A 15,976-nucleotide genomic window follows, 5' to 3' on the forward strand; every position below is an offset into this window, starting at 1 on the left:
TGTATTATTTTTGGAAAAAAAAATGATAAGTCGTAGTTTTATTGTTTAAAGCTAGGGTCTTTGATGTCCAAAGCACCTAGAAACTAAGAAAAATTAGGAAAAAATAAAACCAAAACTACAAGCTTCAGTGCTCTGATAAAAGCTAACGCCTTTAAAGATTTTTGTGCAAAATAACTACCCTCAGGGAAATAAACAATTATACTTTTGTATTATTCTGGAAAAAAAAATCATAAATCCTAGTTTTATTGTTTAAAGCTAGGATCTTTGTTGTCCAAAAACACTCAATTTTTTGTTTTTGTTTTAGCATATAGCAAGTGTCACGAGTTTGAGTGGCTCATTCCATTCTTCAATTTGTGACATACTATACATACATAACATCATCGTAACATCCTAGCTACTTGTAGTATAAAGAGAGAAAGAAAGAGATCTGGAGAGTAATAAACAGCTGGACTGGATCAGTTTTATTTTGTCTTTCAAAAATTTTCACTCAATTTTATTTTGTTTTAGTATATAGCAAGAAGTTTGAGTGGCTCATTCCATTCTTCAGTTTGCGACATACCACATACATCACCTCATCGTAACATCCTAGCTACTTGTAGTATATCTATGTGTTACTCCCTCTACGTTTGGTTTACATATTATATCTAATTATGCGCTTATCAAATCAATATGCATAATGAGCAGGAATATATAATGGGAGGGAAACTTATCACCATTAGGATATTATTATCATATGTATTAGAATTTAGAATGCAAGTGACCGTTTCAAAATAGCACTAGGACGGGACGCGGGAAAGGTCGAGAGTTTTTTAAACTACACAAGCCCATACAAATGTCACGTGGTCATGTAGTGAGCATGGAAGAAAATATCGATAATATCGGCGATATATCGCCGATAGTATCGGTTTTTCCCCAATCCGATATTTTAAGTGGTATCTAAGGGGTTTTCGTCCAAATTTCAGAACTGTGCAAGTCAGAGACGAACGCCGGAGCTTCTACAACTCCGGCCGACTGTAAAACAACCCCCTAGACTCCGATCTAGGTATGAACATGAAATAGAAGACGAGAGGAACGTTTTTATAACGTCCGTTTGCCGTGAAACGGCCGGAGGTGTTCGGAAAGTTCTTCGACACCCACAGCCTCGCCGGAGATGGGTGTGCCTATTCCCGAGTCGATTTCATCCCAAAAACCTTGCAAAAAGACGAGATAGAACTTCAATTTCACATCTAAGCTTCGATCTAGAACATAAAAAGAAAAACCTGAAGCTTACCTAACCGGAGAAATTGAAGGAACTCGCCGAAGCAGGTGCGATGGTGTGCGTGTGGGTCTCGGTGCAGAGAGAAATGAGAGGTGTATATGGGTATTGGTGCAGAGAGAAAGGAGAGGGAGGAACAGAAGGCCGTGGTGTGTGTGTGGGTCTCGGTGCAGAGAGAAATGAGAGGTGTATATGTGGGTCTCGGTGCAGAGAGAAAGGAGAGGTGTATATGGGTATCGGTGCAGAGAGAAATGAGAGGGAGGAACAGAAGGTCGTGGTGTGTGTGTGGGTCTCGGTGCAGAGAGAAAGGAGAGGGAGGAGCAGAAGGCCGTGGTGTGTGTGTGGGAGAAGGGAGAAGAGAGATCGAGAAATCTTTGTGTGTGTGTGTGTGTGTGTGTGGGAGAAGGGAGAAGAGAGATCTGTGTGTGTGGGGAGGGAGAAGGGAGAAGAGAGATCGGAGAAGGGAGAAGAGAGATTGAGAAGGATCGAGAGAGAGAGACAGAGGTTGTGTCTGCGTGTGTGATGTTTGTGTGCGTGCGTTGTGTGCGTGTGTGGTTGCGTGCGTTGTGTGTGTGTGGGTTCCTCCTGTCAGGAGGACACATGACTCACTCAGGATTCCCGACAACTTTTACAATTATTTTGACAATTTCAGACCACTTTTACAATTATAACTTGTATTCTTTTCAGACCATGGATGGTGGTTTCATTCAAAACCGTGTGCCGATATTCTTTCAAAAGGTGGAGTATCAGAGCCATTCAGAGCATTTTCGTTTCTTCTTCTTCCCTTACCCTTTTCAAAGCTGCCATTGTGATATTCTTTCAAGAGGTGGAGTATTAGAGCCATTCAGAGCATTTTCGTTTCTTCTTCTTCCTTTACCCCTTTCAAAGTCATTCCAGATCCATTCCAGAGCTTGAACACAAAGGGTTCCATATTTAAAGTAAGTTTACAAACTTATATTTATATTATTGTAATTTATACAACAACAAAAAAATTTGTGTGGACTCGTATGTTAATTTTTTTAAGTAATTAATACTTGCATGTTAGTTTTTGTAAGTAATTAAGTAATGTTAACAATTACATGTTAATTTTTTTAAGTAATTAAGTAATGTTGTATAATTATTCCCTAGGATAATTTTAATATGTTTAATGTTATTTATTATTTTATTTCCCTTACCATTTTCAAAGCCATTCCAGATCCATTCCAAAGCTTGAACACAAAGGGTTCCATATTTAAGGTAAGTTTACAAACTTATATTTATATTATTGTAATTTATACAACAACAAATAAATTTGTGTTGACTCGTATGTTAATTTTTTTAAGTAATTAATACTTGCATGTTAATTTTTGTAAGTAATTAAGTAATGTTAACAATTACATGTTAATTTTTTTAAGTAATTAAGTAATGTTGTATAATTATTCCCTAGGATAATTTTAATATGTTTAATGTTATTTATTATTTTATTAATATTAGGTTTTATTATCAAATTGGATTATTATTCATTAATATTAGGTTTTTTTATTATCAAATTGGATTATTATTCATTAAATTAGATTATTATTCATTAAATTGGCTTATTATCAAATTGGACTATTCATTAAATTGGATTATTATTAAATTGGATTATTATCAAATTGGATTATTATTCATTAAATTGGCTTATTATCAAATTAGACTATTCATTAAATTGGATTATTATTAAATTGGATTATTATCAAATTGGATTATTATTCATCACTATGTTTTATATTAGGATTATTTTTTTATCAAGTTGGATTATTATTCATTAATATTAGGTTTTTTTTATTATCAAATTGGATTATTCATTAAATTGGATTATTATTAAATTGGATTATTATCAAATTGGATTATTATTCATCACTATGTTTTATATTAGGATTATTTTTTTATCAAATAGGATAATTATTCATTAATATTAGGTTTTTTTTATTATCAAATTGGATTATTCATTAAATTGAATTATTATTAAATTGGATTATTATCAAATTGGATTATTATTCATCACTATGTTTTATATTAGGATTATCTTTTTATCAAATTGGATTATTATTCATTAATATTAGGTTTTATTATTCCATATTTTTTTTTAATTACTTAAATTTTTACAATCATTTTCTTTACTTCGTATTTAATTCTTCTGTAGAATAACTTTATTATTTAGGTTCTCTTATATAACCGTCATCACTACTATATTTTTTGGCCAAAAAATATTTGTCTAATTTTCATGAAAAATAAATGTAGGTACGTTTACGATGTCCAGTGGAGCTACTAAACGTGATCCAGCTTGGGAACATGGATACCCAATAGACGGAAACAAACATGGCACAATTTGCAAATATTGTGGTCCGGTAATGAAGAGTGGCGGAGTGACACGACTTAAGTACCATCTTAGTGGATTAGATCTAGCAAAAAATGTCCAACGATGCAATAATGTCCCCCCAGAAGTGAAGGCATTCATCAGCACATTATTAAAAAAATAAAAAACAGCAAAAGGAAAAGATAACACAGGGAATGGAAAATATTCGAGCTGGGCTACGGGGAGAAGTCTATGGCCAAGCGATTGATAGTGATGATGATGACATGGGACCTGAAGAACGACGCAGTTTGAAACAAGCATTACGTGCCTCCAAACAGTCAGCATGGGAAAGAGAACACCTTCATAAAATTCCTAATAGAGCACAAGGTTTCGGGACAAGTGGTGGTGCACAAATGAGACGGGGAGGCAGTCTTAGAGAATCACAACCAACACCACCAATAGCCCCAAGTTTATATAAGTCATCCAAAGCACGTCAAAAGAGTGTTTGGAGTTATTTCACTGGAGGTAATGTGAAGGAGGGAATGGGGCGTCTAATTAGCAAGTTCTTTATCTATGAAAATGTCCCTGCTACAAAGGCATCATCACATCATTTCAAAAATATGGTAGTGGGATGTCAACAGGCCGGTGTTGGAGTACAACCTCCCACTCCCTATGAGATAAGAAACAAATATTTGGATATGGAGTATAAAGACATTGACGAGTATGTTAACAAGTTGAGGTCAAAGTGGGAAACTAATGGTTGCACAATCATGTGTGACAGATGGACCGGCCCGACCAGATTGTCTATCATAAACTTCATGGTATACTCCAAGGGAAAGACAATTTTTTTTAAGTCTGTTGATGCTTCAGACCATATAAAGAACTACAAGTATATTTACAAATTATTGAGGGATGTAATCATGGAGGTGGGAGAGCATAATGTTGTCCAAGTCGTGACCGACAACGGTTCTGCATTTGTCAAAGCTGGAAAAAAGTTAATGAAGCATCATAATGTGTTTTGGACATCATGTGCAGCACATTGTATTGATCTCATGTTTGAGGCAATGGGGAAGAGATAGAATGTTGCTACTGTGGTCAAAAGAGCTAGAACGATCACAAATTATATTTACAATCACAGTTGGTTGTTGGCAAAGATGCGTGAATTTTGCAAAGGAGAAATTATTCGTCCAGCTACCACTCGATTCGCCACCAACTATATTGCATTAGACAGCCTACTCAAGAAGAAAGCAGGGTTGAAGTAACTATTCACTAGTGACAATTGGGCCAACCACAATTTGAGCAGCTCAAATACAGGTCGTATGGTGGAAAGTGTAGTGCTTGATCATGCTTTTTGGACTCAATCAAAACATGTGTGCCAAGGGTTCGAACCTCTTTACAAAGTTTTACGGATCGTTGACACAGAAGTGTATCCTACTATAGGGGCATTATATGAGTTGATGCGTGTAGTGAATGATGAATTGGAAAGAAAACATGGTGCAAGGTGGGTCATAAAGATAATTGAAGACCGATGGTATAAAACATTATACCACGATTTGCATGCAGCAGGTATAAATTATGTCATAATTTGCAATTCATTTCTTTAGTTGCATAAGTATTATTTCTCTTATTAGAGTATGTGTTTCTTTGAACAGCATATTATTTGAATCCTCGATACCAATACAGACCCGGTGTTGGAGATGATGGTAACCTTATACGTGCTGTACATAATGTATACTCTAAATTAGACCCTGCATCACCAGCAGTTGGCCAATTTAGAAATGAGGTACACAATTACTTAAATTATAATAATTACTTTGTTGGATTAAACTAACACAATTTATTGAATTCAGCTAACATGGTTTAAAGATGCAAGAAGAACTTTTGGAGAACCAACATCAGTTGCTGCTCGAACAAATATGTCTCCTAGTGAGTATAAACATATTTCACTATAAGTTTATAATAGAATTTGTTGGAGTTATTAGGCTTATCAACATTGTTTTTCATTGTAGCTGAATGGTGGATCATGTATAGGACCGATGCACCAACTGTGAGAAAGTTAGCAATCAAAGTATTATCACAAACAACTTCCTCATCTACTTGTGAAAGAAATTGGAGCACATTTGCACTCATACACACAAAGCAAAGAAATAAGTTGGCTCATAGTAGCTTGGAAAAATTAGTTTATTGCTACTACAACATGAAGCTTCAAATTCGAGATAAGGAAGCAGAAATAGATCATGTCGACCGTGGTGACCCACTAGATGTGTTTGATATTGTTGGTGAAGATGATGATACAGAGGGTAACCAACTTTTTCAATGGATTAGACCTCTTCATTTAGATGATGATGAAGGCAACCCAGCTCCCAGAGTTGCTGAAGAAGCACGTAATGAAGGGATAAATGTAGAAAGAGTATTAGAGGAGGAGGTGGGATCTAGTAGCGCTGACTCTTTGGAAGAACTTTTGCGCCCAAGACCAAGAAACACTGGAATTCCACCTTCTTCCAATCCTACACAACCACAACATCGTGCTGATACTAATGATAGCTCTAGTACAAGATCAGGAGACTCACCTACCACCGGAGATGGGAATGATGAAAGACATAGTGGAGCTGGAGGTAGTGGTGGTGGATATGGAAACTATTATGGACCACTTCCCGGATTTATGAGCCATTTCACTGGTGAGGCAAACTTCACGCATGCAACACATGATGATGACCATGGCAGTAGGCGGGCAGGACCAGGAATTGGTGTCATAGGGAAGGACTATACTCGCAGAGAAAGAGGCAAGGGGATTTTGTCAACTCAAGAAGATGACTCGTTATCTAGAACTTCGGACTCTGTTGGAGTGGGAAGTAGTAACTATGGTAATACTCATAACCAACCATTTCCCTACCCTTCATATCCCATTCCTGTTGGGATGGAATCGAGCGACTCATGGAAACAATCCGAGACTCAATCTTCAAATGATTTTGCTTATGGACAAGGTTAACCAATCTCAGATCCATACGGGTGGCATGTTAACAATTACATGCAAAATTATTTTGGGGATTTATCATTTGATAACTACTCTTCACAATACACTCACTCTACACATAGAGATGATGAAGATAGTCAAAATTTTGAACCTCATAGGAACTCTATGTGGTACTAAGTCACTCATGTATCTTACCATGCAATGTATAAAGTGTAAAATATTGTACTAATTCATTATATATAAATGATTATGGTGTGTTTAGACTTCTTTCATTAATTACTACATATTTTCTACACTCACAATGTTTGTCAGCTCGCTATATAATCAACTTGATAATGTTAAATCCATCATGCAATGTATTTCCTTCCAATTTTTTGTGATAAACTAATAGATAATTGACTAAATAAATATCCTGCAAAGTTTCAATAAAAATTTCCAAGTTTTTCTTACAATTTCCGTGGTTTCCATGTAATTTTTATCGATATCGATATTATCCCGATATTTCCATCGATATTTCCGTGTTTTCGGACAACCGATATTTCCGATATTACCGATATTTTCTTCCTTGGTAGTGAGTGAACAAGAAATGGATGGTAACGAACCCTTAAATTTGATATATGGAAAATAAATGGATGTGTTTTCATAGTGTTTTAATCTTTATTTTTTATATCAAATTTATAGGTGAGTAGTACTTATTGTTCGTCACTGAGTAACAAATAAATCAAAGACTGTATAAGACCAACTGCACAATTCATATTTTCTTTTTTGAATCATAGCATTAATTGAATCAAGATTTTTCAGTGTGTCCGGTAAACAGTTCGGTACACGCAAATATAAAGGTTAGAGTTTAGCAGTGGTCTCTGTCATGATACATGACAACCTGCGACTAACATCTCAACTAACGTTGTTTCTTTAAAATTTCTGCCAGCCGCGCCGTTGACACCTGCACGTGCTCCCAAGTGATTCTACAAGCCATTCAACAAAACCAGCTCAAGAAAAGCTTGTAACCAAATACACCATCAGAATCCTTGAAAATGTCCAATTAATTAATCCTTTCAGTCTCAGGTCTAACTATATATTTCTGGTTCACCGTTCACCTGCTGATCAATTTTTTAGGCTAATAGTTTAATTAGCTGCTGCCTTGTAATTTATTAATGTGATCATTAGAGAACAACATGGCATTTCATAATCCATACACATTCAAAACACTAAACCCTTTTTATGATAATTAATGATCAATTCTGACGAAATTGTTGATAAAATAGCTCATGCTTGTTGGTCCTACAATTCTGACGAAAATGCCAAGCCCCCCATGACCAAAACTGCCTTTTGGCGCTGCGTTCTGCTGGAGCAGTCAACAATCAAATCGAATATGGAATTCGGAATGTGAATGGAGCGAGTGTTTCACGTATTGTTCTTAATCCCCTTAACTCACTTTTTCCTTTGGATATTCCTGTGCATAGTCCAAATATCACCAGCTTGTTTGTCATTGACTCATTGCACGACTTCCTCTGTTGAGATCATGACCAGTGCAAAATCCACTGGGACTAATGCTAACGCTTTTCAAGCTGTACCCACCATCGGGACCTCTGACGTTTTGGGGAATCCATCCTTGTCTAATCACAGGGATGCAATCTGTGATATATTTCGCAACATAAATTTCCAGCCAAAGCGTTGCCATTCCACGACCAAACTTGCTGATCTGGCTTTGCTCTATGCACTCCAACGCATAACCCGCCATACCTACTGGCACTTGAATATTTGTCTTGGACTTATAGTAATACTATCTTAAAACTAAACTAGGACAGATGGTCCTAACACGACAAGAGAAGATCATCCTAGCACCACAAATTGGTTAAGTGTGATGAATAGAGTACTTTTTGTAATCGGAGCCCATAATTTTCCAATCACTTTGGGTTGTAATTTCTTATTTATTGAATAGAGTATTTTATGGTGTTTCCAATTTATTGATTTTAGTACTTTATTTAAACTAAGAGTATATTTATTTAATTTGGTAATTTATTTATACTAATAGAATCTTTATTGAAAAGACATTTAAACACACCAAATAAAATTACATAAACATACCAAATAATAAAAAGCTCACTAAATGAACTAAAAAAACACACCAAATAAAATTAAATAAACACACCAAATAAAATTAAATAAACACACCTAAAAAAAACAAACATACTAAATGAACTTAAGTATCTTTAGCTTGTTTCAATTCCCACTAGTGCTCTATCAAATCAATTTGCCAGGCATTGTGCATATATGGCCTTTGAAGTGCAGTATATCGTTGAAAGATCAATTCATTGTAACGTCCATCCCTTTCTAATGGCTCATGTTGCACGGGTTATTCGGTGGCATCATGAGCACAATATATACATGTTCTTGAATTGTTCATCATGTCTGGCTCATATTTATCAACAACATCATAATCGTACTCATCTTCCACAATCATGTTGTGAAGAATGATACACATCATCATGATGGATCGAAGTGACTCTATATCAAACAATCTGGCAGCACCCCTGACGATCGCCCAGCGAGCTTGGAGGATACCAAAACAACGCTTCACATCCTTCTTGCACCCCTCTTAACAGCTTGCAAAGTGTTTTTCCTTTGCACTTTGCGGACGTGGCACTGTTTTGACAAATATTGACCACCTTGGGTAAATGTCGTCTGCTAGGTAGTATGGCCTATCGTACATACGTCCGTTGACGAAGTACGTGACTTTTGGTGCCTTTCCTTGCAGGACATCGTTGAAGACTGGGGATTGGGTAAGGACGTTGAGGTCATGTTAAGCTCCTTGAATCCCGAAAAAGTCGTGCCAAATCCATGTATCAAAAGATGTCACCGCCTCTAAAATGATACTTTTTGCTCATTTTTTGTCCCCATAAGCGCCTTGCCATGCACTTGGACAGTTTTTCCACATCCAGTGCATACAATCAATGCTTCCAATCATCTCAGGAAAACCTCGCATCTAGTCCTTCTTCAGAAGCCTTTGCAAGTCCATGTCAGTAGGTTTCCGGAGGTACTCTACGGTGTAGATAGATTCGATTGCTTCATAAAACCTCATCAGAGACAAAAGAATGGTTGATTTCCCCATGCTCATTATCTCATCCACTTGGTCTATAGATGCTCCATATGCAAGCATCTGTAAGGCAATAGTAATTTTTTACTGAGGAAGGAGACCCATACCACCAAAAGCATCATTTTTTTGCACAAAGTAAGAATCATGGTTGCAAACAGCAATCATGATTTTTTTGAACAAATGTCGTTCCATTCTAAAACAACGTCTAAAGTATGTATCAGGGAATGCACTATTACAGACAAAATAATCGTCCAAGAGTTTCGTACCTCGTCGTTGCCTGCTTCTATCAAGGTTTCCAGAACGGATGGCCTTGCAGATCTGACCCACAGCTTGGATGACTCGACAAGAATATGAGGTTCTGCCCATTCTTGCTTCGTCATCTCTCCTTCTACGCTCCTCATCATCTTCCCTCTCATTTTGGGCCACCGCGAGATTGAACATTCATTCTGCTACTTTTGTAAGTTTTTCAAGAAATGATTCTAGGTGAGATATATGGTTAATACAAATTTTATCAAGATAGCCAAACTCTAATAGTAAGGCTGGGGTAACTTCTACCACATTATGTTTTTTCTCATGCTCATAACTGAAATGCCATGGTCTAAAATCTCTCATGTTAATCTTGACCACAGCTACACTAATCTCTGGTTTACAAATACAATTCTCTGTACTATCACAGGGACATGGTGGATACATCTTTGTAACAATATCCATCCCTGATTTTGGATCAAAGATGGACTGATACAAAGCACTTTGTAATTGTAATTGTAACTCTTTCATGGACTGTGATGCTCTGCTCATGATCTCATTTTGCATATCTGATGGCATTATTCTTAATTTTGCTTTTGAAATTTCTTCTAATATGATATTATTTATTATTACGTCTAAAGATATGTTTATAAGAAAACTTTCATATTTTTCTTGTTTTTCTTTGTCACTGAGATGCTGATGCTGCTCCATTTCAATGTCTTCTTCTAAAAGCTCAATCTTAATCTCTTTTATGACCTCATTAGCCTCATGTTCTATGGGTTCAATAACCTCTTTTTCTTTATTATTATGCTGATTAGTTTCCAAACCTATTTTCAACTCTCTTTTCAGGATGTCACTTGCATTCTACTGCATTATAAGATATTGGAGTTCTTGGTTCATTTTGGTAAACTTACCAAATAATGACTCATGGTCTCTAGAAATGGTTTGAAGTTTGTGCTCAAGAAAATGAATATGTTGCTGGCTTTGATGGAAATTAAAATTAAAGTTATCAAACTCTTACTTTAAGGCTCTAATTAATTTTTCATGACCTAACCTCATGTTTGGCTATTTGATTTGGATATTCCAAAAAATTATCTAAGAGAACCTGTTGCCTATCAGAGAGTCATGGTACTCTTGGCCTATATTTCAGAGTTGGATTTCTGATTCCTTCAACAATATTGCCATTAAAGTTGAAAGTTGGTACTGGTGGTGATGCTGGTCTGCTTATGCTATTTTGGAATCCACTGAATGGTGGAGGTTGATGGTGCATCATTATGCTACTAAAGGGTGTCTTCTGCCTTGTGGGCTTGTGCTATTTGATGGTGATGGTTCACGATATTCCATTCCTGTTCAACAAATTAATCTTGATAGGATATCAGCTATGCTATTTGATGGTGATGGTTCACGATATTCCATTCATGTTCAACAAATTAATCTTGATAGGATATCAGCTAATGTATTGTCATTACCTTTTATATGTTCAAAAATTGGTTTAAAACCACTTCCTGTAATTGAATCAACAAAATTAACCCATCTTTGGGCTGCTTGTTTATTAGCATGTGTCTTATTATAATGAGAAACTATATTTTGACAATCCGTTCTAATCGTAAATATTTCATTATGTAAAAATAAAGAAAATGTTTTAAGTGAGTTAATTATTCCTAAAATTTCTAAATCTGTTGATGGTAATCTTGATTGTACATCACTAAATTTTCCTGATGAATATCTACAAACTTATTCGTCAGACTTTGGTGACTCCTTATGCTTTTTCTGGTATAATATACTTGCACATCTTAATGATGAAGCATCTGTTTCAACTATTTTGTAACTATCATCTAATGGTAATGTCAATGACTTAAATTGAGTAATTTCTTCCTTTATATTTTGAACTAATTTAACATCTTCACTATTAAAATATTTTTGTCCTGTTTTGCTAGTTTTACTATGTAATACTGCTATTTTTCTTCCTAAATCAGAAATAAAATTTCTTGCATTATTTAACAGTCCTAAAAATGCTTGTAACTGTTTTTTATCTTCTAACTTATCTAAAATTTCTAAGACCTTTTTAGCTATATGATCTTGTAATTGTATTGTACCTGACTTAATATACATTCCTAAAAATTCTATATCTTGCTTTTCTAATGCTATTTTATTTTTGCTAATCACTATTCTATTATTGATAAATTCTTGTAAAACTATCTCTAAGTGTTTTCTATATTCATTTCTATTTTTACTGACACACCCTGACCTAAATCAGGGCATACTGACCGTCACGTGGAAGTGACGTAACCATATGCACTGTGCGGAAGCAATATTAATAAGGAGAATACGAATGAATAAAAACCGAATCACTAACATACTAGCTAAGATAGAGTGTTGGTGCGAGAATAAGTGTGAAACACACAATCAGAGTATAAGTAGCCTAAGTGCAGTCGACCAGAACAAATACTAATTATACAACACCCAAGGGTGAATCCTACACTTATGGTGAACTGTCAGAACCTTCGCCGATATCCTCGTGAACCACCAACAACAGCTTCTAACTAAAACCTGGGAGGGGCGAAAACAGAAAGCGTGAGTAGGCAAAAACAAAGGTTTTCAAAACCATTTCGTTTCTCAAAAGTTCTAACCCCTCGCCGTAAAACCTGTATATTTTCCCAGAAAATATAATATATATATATATATATATATATACATATCTCAAAATCATGATCAGATAACGATATGTAAAAATATCTATGCCACTAACTCATAACCATGCTCATAGCAGATATTCATAAGTATGCCACTAAGTATGTCATGCCAATATCTCATAATCATCAAATGAGTACTCAGGTGAAATAATCTCAAGATAAACAACATATAAGCCGGATCCACCTCAAGTGGCATGTACGGCTGAATCTATAGCTCATAACCAATCTTAATCGTATCAAATCATATGATATCGTGCACACGAGTCGGAACCACCTATAGTGGTTTGTACGACAAGAATGGGCGTAAAATAAATATGCTTAAGTGCTACGATCACGTGAAGACTGTGCGCTAATCGCAGGTCACCTACAAGTCGGAACCACCTATAGTGATCTGGTGACAAGCCTATGCACCTAACTTGGATCCAAGGTGAGCATACGGTGCAGGAGGTGAACATCACGTGAAGGACTGTGCCCTATCTCTGGGCGGGAGCATTAACACCGGGGTACAGGTTTATGAGCTCTCAACACATCTCACATAATCATAAATTCACATCAATCATCTATAACTCACCTGGTACTTACCTGTGCATCCGCAGCACCAATTCACATTTATGCATGCATACCAATTCAATATATAAATATAAATCACTAGGCATGGCATTTCAAATCCTACTTTCATTTAAACTGATTTTCTAGGAAAAATCTTAAATATATAGGTATATACGGAAAACAAAAGCCCACTCACTGGTATGTCTAAGGGTCGTAGCCCCCGTGCCTCGATTGATGTCGCTCGTCCTCAGGATAGGTGTCACATATATGTGAAACAGCTATATAAACGTCAATTAAGGCACATAGACAAAACTAGCTAATAACTTCTCATACCATGCTCAAATGGGGTGTTTGAATATACCAACATGATCTACACAACCTCATTAACATCCCCATATTTTAAAAATAATTTTCTGACCACGCACGCGCCGGCCAAGGCACGGCCAGACGCGCCCCCACGCGCGGCCAACCCTAACGGAACAGTTAACGGCGTTAGGAATATTCCATTAAAACCTTAACAGAGTTTAACGGCATTACCTAATGCCATCAGGAATATTTCGTCAACTCTGACGGAATATTCTCCTTTTTTCTCCCGTCGTCCTTGCTGGTCGCCGCCGTCCGTCGCCGTTTATGTTGCCGGAAACTGGAAAAATCTTTAAAACTTCATATCTTCTTCATTTTTCAACCAAATTCCATGAAATTTGTACCAAAATGAAGCTTACAATGAGTAGAACAAAACCTTACCCTTTTTAGGCCTTGAAATCCATGGGATCTCGCCGAAGGAAGCTCGATAATTCCGGCCAAATTTCAAACTCGTCGATCTCAACTTCCCGATGTCCAAATCACTTGGTTTTTCTTCTCTGAGCTTCGTGAAGATGTTCTAAAGCTCCCTATAAGCTTGAAATCTTCTGAAACCTTCACATTTACTTGTGCATGAACAATACCTCAAAACTAAGTAACTCGGTTTCGAAGGTTTCGAAGGTTTCACGACCAGAAAATGGTATAGATGAACTCAGAAGTTAAAGAGGAACTCGAATATTACCTTGTTGACATCGATCCGTGCGTGAATGGTTGAGTTTGGTGTTCGTCTGTACGACTTGTACGGAAATAGATTAAGGTTCGAGAGAGATGAGAGAGAGAGAGCATGGAAGTGATGTTTGGGTATGTGTGGTCTTCACTTGATCACCATCCAACCCCACTTTAGGTCCTTTAGTTACCAAAACTTAGGGAAATATTTTGAATTGATCCAAAATAATAGGATTTGTACACTTAGTCCACAACCAAAACCAGTAGTCACCACACACCACAAAACTCTCAAGGGTAATTTAGACAATTCGCACCGTCGAAAATAATAATCCGAGATGGGCTGTGACATTTACTATGTACTAAAATATCATCTACATAAACACTACAAAAATTATCATATTTCTTGAAAATTTGATCCATCTTTCTTTGAAAGATTGATGGAGTATTTTTAAGTCCAAATAACAAACCACTCAAAATGTCCTTATGGACAAGTAAAAGTTGTCCACCCAATTGATTCTTCTGCTAATCATATTTGCCAAAATCCTGATTTACAATCAAATTTACTAAAATATTTACTCTCTTGAATTTTATTTATAAGCTCATCCTTATTTGGTAACTTATAGCTATCTTCATATGTATTATCATTTAATCTCTTGTAATTATAAACTATTATAGTCTTGCCTCTCTTTAGCTCTGAATGTTTTCTTACTATGAATGTTGTTGATCTATGTCTAGACTTAGAGGGTCTAATTACTTTTAAATTTAACAACTCTTTTGTTTGTTGCTCAAACTCTTGTTTATCTATTAAACTACAAGGCATATCAGATGTCGTAATGGTTAAATCTGGATTAATTATATCTAATTTTGCTAATATTTTATTTTTATTCCAATGTAATTGTGGGTCTTCTCCTATAATCCTAGTTTGTTATGCTAATTGTAATAATTCTTCCAAACTCTTTGGTATATCTAACTGTAATATTTATATATGGTTTCTTTCTTCTAATATCGGATATTCATGTTCAAATATTTCTTCATCAAACTCTTCTATACTATTATGCTCATCATTTTCTTTCGAGTTTTCTAGATAATAACTATTTTGGCCACTAGACTTTTCTATACTTATGTTTTTATATGCTTCTACCATATTACTTTGATCAGTTATTGTAATACCTCTTTTGAAAAATGCTATGCTAGGATTCATAAATGAAAAACCTTGCACAATTTTCAAAAAGTTTAATCCTAAAATAAATGGGTATGATCTTACTGGTGAAACAAATGTTAGTGGTAAATTAAATTGTTGTTTTTCTACTTTAATAGACTCATTATTAATGCAATGTGTTAAATAAACTGGTCTTTCATCAAATTGTGTTATTCTCACTGGTTTTATTAATTTCTGCCTATATTTTTCTGGTACTAACTCTTCTCTTATGACACTCTTTGTACTCCCTGTATCTATCATAGATGTCGTTTGTATTTTATGTTCTTTTGCTAACTCTATTTCACAATTTATGGTAATTAAAGAACTAATTTTTGGCTTTTCTATACTATAAACAATATTTCATAATATTTCAGTATTTTCTTGTGATTCTGCTGAATTAATTTCTAATAACTTATTATTATAACACTTTTCGCACAATATTGAATATGTATTATAATATTTATTTGCAACTAATTTACTACACTTATGACATTTTTATGGTCAACCTAAATTAATGTATTTATACTCTTCTTCATGTTATTCTTCTATAAATACACATATATACTCTTCTAAATCACTATTTGAGCTGCTTGAATCTTCCGAGTCTGAATCTATCATATT

This window comes from Malus sylvestris, chromosome 8, assembly GCF_916048215.2.
Source record: "Malus sylvestris chromosome 8, drMalSylv7.2, whole genome shotgun sequence".
In the NCBI taxonomy this organism is placed as follows: domain Eukaryota; kingdom Viridiplantae; phylum Streptophyta; class Magnoliopsida; order Rosales; family Rosaceae; genus Malus; species Malus sylvestris.